Source organism: Crinia signifera, chromosome 1, assembly GCF_055691185.1.
Source record: "Crinia signifera chromosome 1, ASM5569118v1, whole genome shotgun sequence".
Taxonomy (NCBI): domain Eukaryota; kingdom Metazoa; phylum Chordata; class Amphibia; order Anura; family Myobatrachidae; genus Crinia; species Crinia signifera.
The window spans coordinates 49,894,024-49,904,424 of record NC_139217.1 but is presented as its reverse complement, the minus strand read 5'-3'; positions in this window follow the sequence as shown (position 1 = coordinate 49,904,424).

The following is a 10,401-nucleotide window of genomic DNA, read 5'->3' as shown; positions in this document are numbered from 1 at the left end:
TTAATTGATTGAATTAATTAATGTGCAAAATAGTGGGCATGGGCTTAAAACATTGCTGAAACATCCTTTGTAGGTGTTAGATGTGGTTTATGTTATTGTATCCTAAATACAAAACCTATGTTAGTATTAGAGTGAACACGTTGACACATGTCGACTTGTGTAGATTGAGTGTGCTACTGTGTAAAGTCTATGAAAGCACGTAGTGAATGTGTCTAACTGTTTAGCAAATACCTACCTTAGCGTATATAAGCAGGTCTTAAAAAGATTCTTACCTTAAATTAAACAAACCTTTAAATGTGGAGAAGTATAGAAGATAAGCTTCCAATGTGTTTGCGTGCTGTGTGTGGCTTGCAGGCAGTGAAATAATGGTTTGGACTTAATAGACTGCAGCATTGCTTATTTCATTCAGGTGTATGTGTTTGAGTAGTAATCAGCGTTAATTAGCAAACTCAGGCGCACGCTGGCATGTGGTATCTGTAGGGGTGGTCTGAGCTGGCGGTTGGCGGGCGCTTGTCTGGTGTCCGAAATGAACGGTGCTTTAGGCGATCGTGCGGTAGTAGCACCGCTCATTTTTTGTGCACACCCCCGTGTACGCCCATATTTACGCCCATTTTCCCTCATTATTTCGGCCGCTCCCCTCAACACGCCCCTATGCCGCCCCCAATACCCGTACACTCGCGTACAGGTTTTTTCGCACGTTGAGACCCGTCCGTAAGCGTTGTTCAGTGTTCGCGCCTGCGCATTAGCGAATCTGCACATGCGCAGATCATGAAAAACCCCGGGACGTACGCGTACGGCCCGGCCGCACTAACCAGAATAAGGCCCAAAGTGTCTGGTTTTTGTCACCAGCCAATCAGCTCCTACCTGTGAAGTTACAGGCTTGGTTTGAAAAATAACAGGTATCAACTGATTGGCCGGTGATAAAAACCAGACACTTTATAACTTCACCAAGTTTAATAAATCTACCCCACAGAGACAAATCTTACTTGTGCTGGAGGAAACAAAACTGATTTAGGGCCATATGTACCAAGCCTTGGCGAGTGATAAAGTGGAGATAGGTACAGTGGAGATAGCTACAGTACCAGCCAATAAGGTCCTGCCATTTTTCAAACACTGCCTGTAACATGGCAGTTAGGAGTTGATTGACTGGTAAAGTATCACTCTCCACTTTATCCTGCCATAGTACATCTTCCCCTATGTTCATTCTATGCTCCTCAAATTATAATAATAGACCCCGTATGCCACATCAATAGTGATGATTCACAGTCTACAAAAACAATAATCTCCAGCAAAATAAAGGGAAATTAGCTTCTTGTTTTTATAAAATAGTTAATGTAAGGTGGACAGCACATCGTGGCACAGTTATTACAGTAATGCAATATAATAAAGCACATCAGGGGCATTCTGACCGCTGCCAAGCACAATGGGGGCAGGCTTGCCCCTATTTTTGAAGGAATTGTCCCATTTGCAGATCCAGAAATTAGAGGACCTCCTGCCCATGTGGGCGTGGTTTAGTGTGCTCGGGTCAGTTCAGGTAGGGGATAGTGGGCCTCATTCAGAACAATTCCGTACTGCGGTAATGGTTGCCCCATTACCATATGGGAACGCCCAGCAATCCATGGGCGTTCCCATGGTAATGAGGCAGTGACACGGGTGTGGGGGGCGGGTAGCTGACATCATCGGATGTCAGCTGCCCGCCTATATCCATGCCAGCGTGCACGCAAATGTAAGTGACTGAAAAGTCACATATATGCGTGCACGCAAAACATCATTCCATGGGCGGTTACCCGAGCCATGCGAATGGATGTTTATGCAAAAAATCCATTCGCAGCTGTTCGGGCGAAGCCGCACTTTGAGGGGGCGGCGGGGGGTGGTCGTTCGCCAGGCGGGGTTGGGTGGACTCGCAAGGCTGCGAATTCGCAGCCTTGCAAATCAACCTGAATAACCCCCAGTGTCTCAGGGGTAGATTTATTAGATTTATTAAGCTCGGTGAAGTGATAAAGTGTCTGGTTTTTATCACCGGCCAATCAGCCCCTACCTGTGAAGTTACAGGCTTGGTTTGAAAGTGGCAGGTAGGAGCTGATTGGCCGGTGATAAAAAACAGACACTTTATCACTTCACTGAGCTTAAAAAAGTTGTGAGATCCTGTATGACTGAATTTATTTAGGAGTATACAGCCTGAGACATTACTAAGCCTGGGCCAAAGAGAAGATATAAACCACTGTCCACATCCATATAATATTGAGTCAGCCAACAACATCTGCATTATGAAGACTGGAGAACTTCACATATGGATGTGTGCAATACTGGGAGTAAGAATAGAGCAGCTTACACAGGCACTATGAGGCTCTGCTGCTGCCAGCTGATTCCCAGTGACTGTATGACTGGCAGCTGTAATGCCCCATTATAAAAGGCTAAGCACAACCAGAGCCTATTGCTGAGACTTCTCTTTACATTAGCCAATCAGGCAACATGATGGCTGCTCTCCAATCATTGTCATGAATGCAAGCAGTAATATAACTATGGTGCCACAGGCTCTGTTTCCTTACTGCACAACACAGTCCAGCAAATAAGTGGGGTGACTTCATAGTTGCCTACCCTCCTGCATTCTGAAGGAGACTCCCTGAAATAGCAGCAATCTCCCTCTCTCCCTCATTAGTTTATCAATCTCCCTCATGTCACCTAGCCCACATTACACTGTTACATCATAGTAACCTCCCCTCCTGCATTCTGTAGGAGACTCCCTGACATAGCAGCAATCTCCCTCATGTCACCTAGCCCACATTACACTGTTACATCATAGTTACCTCCCCTCCTGCATTCTGCAGGAGACTCCCTGAAATAGCAGCAATCTCCCTCTCTCCCTCATTAGTCTAGCAATCTCCCTCATGTCACCTAGCCCACATTACACTGTTACATTTTTGGGGAAAAAAGGAATGAGAGACCGATACTTTACATTGAATCATTAGCACCATTTCCCAGCACTTTACCAAGTATAGTATCTCTTACTAACTGCTTTGGGGCTCATCTACATTTGGATCTAAGTAATTTTACAAGATTCCTCTCAGATGTAGCAGCACACACCCACGCTTCTAGGTGCCACGTTCACAATCTCTTTTCACAATCTCTCCATATATGAAACTAGACACGCCCTTTGGGTGGAGCATGACACGCATGACATAGTGGGATGCTGTGCAAAATTCTACTACCAACTATAATCTCCCTAAAACTAGTTTTCAAAAGTAGGCAATTATGGGTGACTTTTCTCTTAAAAAGATTACAGAAAATGGATTTTTAATTAACAAAGAGCTGTATATGTAATTTGGATGTTTTCTTTCCCTTTGAGACTTCTCGCAGGATTATTGCTTACCTATTTACTATTCATTGTAGTGACAGTGAGTTTTGTCTTGCATATTTAATGAATATTAAAAAGTAATAATATAATCAAAATATGGATATTATTAGAAAACTGAGATTCAATAATAACAATAGTAGCAGATAGTTACTTATAGCATGAAAGTTGCATATGCCAAGCAGTACAGGGCACAGCACAAGCAGGATTACAGCATTGCACAGGAATATACAAGATGCATAGCAACCATTGCATGACCCTTTATAACATTGGTTCAGCTCAGAGACTGCAGCCACTAACTCAAGTGAAATTGTTTTAAACAAACCGGTTATTAGAAGATGGAAACAGCCCACTGGAAAAAAAAGTGGATTATTAAAAAAAAAAGAAAAAGAATTGTAGTTGTAGACATTCCGGCAATTTCTCATTCATGTCCAACTTGCTCATTGCTTATGTATACAAGCTTCCCTTTAGAGCCTAGACCAGGGGCTCTCAAACTTGGTCCTGAGGACCCCACACAGCATTGTTGCCTACCCTCCTGCATTCTGCAGGAGACTCCCTGAAATAACAGCAATCTCCCTCTCTCCTTTATAAGTCTAGCAATCTCCCTCATGTCAACTAACCCACATTACACTGTTACATCATAGTTACCTCCCCTCCTGCATTCTGCAGGAGACTCCCTGAAATAACAGCAATCTCCCTCTCTCCTTTATTAGTCTAGCAATCTCCCTCATTTCACCTAGCCCACATTACACTGTTACATCATAGTTACCTCCCCTCCTGCATTCTGCAGGAGACTCCCTGACATAGCAGCAATCTCCCTCTCTCCCTCATTAGTCTAGTAATCTCCCTCATTTCACCTAGCCCACATTACACTGTTACATTTTTTGGGGAAAAAAGGAATGACAGATACATTTACATTGAATCATCAGCACCATTTCCCAGCACTTTGCCAAGTACAGTAGCTCTTACTAACTGCTTTGGGGATCATCTACATTTGGATATAAGTCATTTTAAAAGATTCCTCTCAGATGTAGCAGTACACACCCGCGCTTCTAGGTGCCACATTCACAATATTTTTTCCCAATCTCTCCATATATGGAAGTAGACATGCCCTGTGGGTGGAGCATGACGCCCCCTCAATGGGGAACGGTGCAAAATTCTACTACCAACTATAATCTCCCTGAAACTAGTTTGTAAAAGTAGGCAAGTATGCCACACAGTTCACTTTTTCAGGTCAACCGGCATGTGTACAGGTGCATTCATTACTCACTGATACATTTTAAAAGATCCACAGGTGGAGATAATTATTTCACTTTTAATTTTGTGAAGAGACCTGCACAACATACACCGTGTGGGGTCCTGGGGACCGAGTTTGAGAACCTGTGGCCTAGACTATGCCTGACCGGATATACTGTATGCTGTATATTACATCACCATGATTAGTACTTCTGTAATAGCAGAGAAACTGAGAGCACGTATGGCTCAAGGCCAATGAAAGTGCAGGTTGTACTCATTCGCAGATACAAGTCCAGGTAATGCCAAGCAGGGTAAACCTACAGAAGTAATGCACTATAGTGCAACATGCATTTTAGTTAACAGCAAATGATATTCAAATATATATGACCAATGGAAGTTTCCAACACCATAAAATAAACTTTATCTCTAACAAGTATATATTTGAAATCTTCTGTCCAGATAGTACTTTTTCCTGATAGACATCTGGCTACAACATCAAAAAATCCTATGTTCTGCAATATTGCCGAATAGTAAACGGTATTTTCAGTCCTGAGAAATCTATTGTTAATTAAACTTTAACCTTTAACCTGCCATTTAACGGTCTTGCTTTTGGTGAGCTCAGGTTTATGTCTGTGTTTGTACTGGGCACTAGAAAATGTTACACTGTGTAATAAATATATTACTGAATTATGTTCTACTGTCACTCCATCTAGGACAGGGAATACGGTTCCAAACATAAGCACACTAGTTTGTGATCCTAACTGGTAACTGGTATGTTTAATGGTGTATTGCTTTGTATTCTTCTATGCCAACAAGATTTGATCTGACCATGGAAATTGTAGGCAACTTTTTACCCTGAAAGTCTGTCTAATGGGGTGTACACGCCTTCAATTTTGACATGTTTTCGAATAAATAAAACAGAATTGAAATCGAACGGTTTTAAGCCGCGTTCAGTTCCGCATTCTGTGTGATTCGTTTTGTCCAAATTGAATGGAAAGATCTGATGCCAAATATAATGGAAAATTGAATCGAACATCGAATTTAAAGCAAATCGAAACGTGTGTACACACCTTAAATCATAAATGTACAGATATTGAATATTCTCAGTCATTTGTGTATGGACTAAGAGGCCTAGAAGAAGATGAATGTGTCTGGTGGCACTGCCAGTGCCGTTTTAACAGCACTGTACCCTGGGTAAAGGAATGGCAGGGGTCCAATGCACAACCATTAACTATATAAAAACTATATAAAACAATATATTAACAACCCTCCTGCGGTCTTGCACCATCTCTCCACAGCTCTTTCATACAGTTAATGGCTTTCGACATTCTGCTTGGTAGATAACTCCAGAAATCCACCAATCAGCATGATGACTACCATTTTCTGTTTGGCTGCAGGCTGGGCAGCAGGTAGAGAAGGCTGATGGCTGCATTGTGTGACCGTCACCTGCCTGTGAGTGGCGCCATCACTTGGGGCTTAGATCCCAAGGGGTGGCACTATTGTTTCCTAAAGCACCTCCATGTGGCTTGTATGGCGCATAGAACACTACATTGCAGCCAGTAGCACCACTGCAAAGCCACCCGAAGCATCCATTGGAGGCACTAGACAGGCCCCCTGCTGCCTGTGGAGCCACAGCAATCAGGACGCCCTGGCTGGGCATTACTTACTCAGTGCCGGCATTCCCACTTCATGGGTGTGGCCTCGCCATATAACCTGTTGCGGTGCTAATACATACAGTAGGTTTGATTTGAATATTCTGAAAACTCAATATCTTTATTTGTTACACACAGTTTAGAGAGATAATAATTCAGAGAAGTTTTTATTGCATTTTAACACTTAGGCTCTTGGTATGCAGTAAATACTCTTATGAGAGCTCACTGTACAGTCAAAGTAAATATACGTTTCTGCAACACATCGCATAACATGAATACACAATTATCTGTACTATGGACAAGATTGTTTTAGGACTTTGTTATGACTTAGCAATAAAGTTGTTTCTCTTTCTGGTCTCACAGCTATAGTTACACTCAGGGGGTATTCAGTCTCCCGCCGCTATTCCCGATGGGGGAAATAGCGGCAGTACCCTATTCAATGCTGTCTTCCCCGACAGCATTGAACAGGTATCTCGGCAGAACGGGCCCGACTTTAGAAGCAGTCGGGCTTGTTCTGCCGAAAACGGCCGTGGATTGTTGAGCTGCTGGACGTATCTTGTTACCACGCCCCCTTTTCGGCGTTCGGCAGGTGGGACATTGAATCCCGCCTGCTGATTTCACGTTGAGCCGGCCGAGAATGGGACCTTGGATTGAATATCCCCCTATAAGGTGAGTTTTATTAACATCCCAAAGAGTCAAATGTGTCCTATTACATACGTGGGATGAAACAGGACTGATGACATTTTTACTACTGATTGCATACAGTAATATGCGCAATGTGGACGGTTTAATATCACAATGTCATTACAGCCAGTTTATGCATACTGCATTATTACCAACAGAAGTAATGCATAGTATGAGTCTCTGAGGTAGCGCTGCTTCTCTCCACACCGCCCTGCTGCTGCTGCAGAGAATAATACAAGGAGATCGTCACATTTAGGGTTCCTCATTTGTGTTCCTTTACAAATTTGAACTGGGTACTTCATGTATTGCTTATCTCAGTGCTGATTCGTCACTACAATAAATACTTGCACTGTACAATCAATGACGCCTTGTAGGAGTTGCACAATATGATTTCTTGTTGTGAATGCTGGTTCTGGTTCTCAAATTTAAAACTTATTTCAGTTTAAATATAAACGGATAGAGATGAGCTAGGTAAAACAGTAAGACACTTTGGGCCGAATGTAACAGGGTGTGATTTAGGAAGGGAGACATTTTGGGGTAGTTTTCCTATTTTTTTTTTTAAAGCGGCAATCATTTATACTACAAAGCCTGGTTAATTTTGCCATCTAATTGATTGCTGCTTTAATAAAATGGGGAAGAACCGCCAAAAATCTCTCACTTACAAGGTATTTTAAACAATTTAACTACAAGAGAGTGCCTTGGAGAAATGTCCCTTTACTTTCCTGTGCTTGGCCCTGGCGATGAATTAGGATAAAGATTATTCTACATTGAGGTTATGGTATGTAGCAAATCACAACCAAAGAGTAACATCTGAACATGTTGAAAATTAATTGCTACCTTTTTTGGTACTTGTTTCCTAGCACGGCGCCACCGATTTTAATTGTATGAAATCGGGTCGCAAAAATTGGGTCGATCGCATCGTATGCAACCAAACCGCATGCGATGCGATCGACCCGACTGACCTGATTTTTACATTGGAACCAATGTTAAATGGTCCCTGAGACCCGATTTTACATTGGCCCCAATGTTAAATGCCCCCCAGACCCCATTTTTCATTGTATGCCCCCCATTGTTAACGCCACGATCAACGTCAACCTGAAGCGTGGCAAGCGCAGCGAGCCCGCGAGGGGCGCCGGCACGCGTCCTGCGACCTTTTCATACCTCCACTATCCACGTGGAGTTGATTTTATATAGTGTGGCGAGCGTAGCGAGCCACCGAGCCCGAAGCGTGGCGAGGGGACGCGCATTACTTCAGACATATTATGCATCTGCTCGCCACACTTTGGGCTCGGTGGATCGCTGCGCTCGCCACACTATATGAAATCAACTCCACGCCGACGTGGATAGTGGGGGTATGAAAAGGTCGGAGGACGTGTACCGCCACCCCTCGCGGGCTCGCAGCGCTCACCACGCTTCGGGTTCACATTGATCGTGGCGTTGCGTTAACAATGGGGGTGCATTTCACATAATTAACCATCAGGGTGGGTTTACAATTAAAAATCAGGTCTGGGGGTCATTTAACATTGGGTCCAATGTAAAATCGGGTCTCAGGGACCATTTTTACATTGGGTCCAATGTAAAAATCGGGTCGTCGCGTCGGTCCGACTCGCATCACATGCCATTATAATGACATGCGATGCGACCGATTTTCAAAGTGCGTTAAAAACGTCTTTAAATCCCGAAAATCGGGTCGGTCAGGTCCCATCGCATACCTTAAGTTAAGGTATGCGATGGGACCCGACGGGCGCCGTGCTAGGAAACAAGTACCCCTTTTAACCCTTTCAGGTCCAATGTCTAGTCAGGCTCAACAGCGCTAGCGCTAGTAGCAGATACAATGGTGAGCCGCTTTAAAATAAGAACATTAACATCGTTCAATATTCAATGTAGACCATTTTTTTAATGAAAACAAAAATAAAATAATTACAATTAATTGAAACATTTAAACCAGACTGTTTGAATTGCCCCAAAAAATTTGGACTGCAAAGGGTTAATTGCTTTTGTTATTTAATCAGTGACTGGGATGAATCGGGCGATGATGTTTATGCTGCCTGGTTTCCATCCGAAGCAAAGCACGGTTCTGAAGTGAGTGTTCTCTGTTTTAATCCTGCATAACTATGGGGGATTTATCAAAGGTTGGAGAGAGATAAAGTCCAATACAACCAATTTATCTGTCATTGTACAGGCTGTGTTTGAAAAATGACAGTTACCTGCATGGTTGTCTCCACTTTATCTCTCTCCAAGCTTTGACAAATGTCACAACTTTTTTTCCTTTAACTTTGCAGGGTTACCTGCCGGTAATGTTGCTTGTCCTTTATCAAAAGTAATGTCTATTACTAACTAAATGCCATAAGGTTTGCTCATCTCTACCAAGAGGCAGCGTAACAAGGCACAAAAGATTAAAGATAATTATTCCAAATGCACTGTAAGGCAATGAATAGCAAACATCAGAATGTGACTACTGACATTTTGCTAACTCTGGGGTAGATGTATGAAGCAGTGATAAGGGAGGAGAATTGATAAAGTGCCTGGTACTTTATCACCGGCCAATCAGCTCCTGACTGTTAAGTTACAGGCTGGGTTTAAAAAGGGTTAGTTAGGAGGTGATTGGCCAGTGATAAAGTACCAGGCACTTTATCACTTCTCCTCCCTTATCACTGCTTCATACTGTACATCTGCCTCTCACTTTCGCTTGCAAGGAGCAACATGTTCTGAATACATTACATAAATGACCCATGTTGTTATCTGTCACCATTATCTGGAAAAGAATCAATTATGAGTAGGGGTCCCATTGTATCCACTACAAACATTAAAGGGGGGATTCAGTTGCCGCGGATGAACCTGCCTGGCCAAATTTGCAGAACATGTGCCTCACTTTACAAATCATAGGGTGCGATAGGGCATTTAAATGATTATAGATTCCCAGTTGCACTATATGGGAATATCTTGGAAACACCGGAGCCATAACTACGACTTTTCTCGGTACTTGTGTAGTTTCACGGCGACAGCATGGCGCCGTGCGTCTGAGTCCCCTTGCGGGGCTCGCTTCGCTCTCCCACGCTCTCCCACGCTGCGGGCTCGGTGGCTCGCTACGCTCGCCACACTATCTAAATTCAACGTGAATAGTGGGGGTATTAACTATCGACGTTGGCATGGAGTTAAGTTACTTTATTTTAGATAGTTTGGCGAGCGTACCCAACCCGGAAGTAGCACGGCGCCATGCTGGCGCCGTGAAACTACACAAGAACCCTTTTCTCCTCTCCCTGAAAATGACTGACAGTTTACAGCTTAACCCTTTGAGTGCCAACATATTCTGTGAGAGATACGCTACATATCCACTTAAAATCCCAGCGTCGTTCACATTTGTTATATAAATTCAAATGAAAAATGTGCAAAAGAAAAAAATATCTTTCCTATATAAGGTAAACTTTACAGCTCAATATGATGAATATAAATGTTTGCATGGCAATTTTTACACCT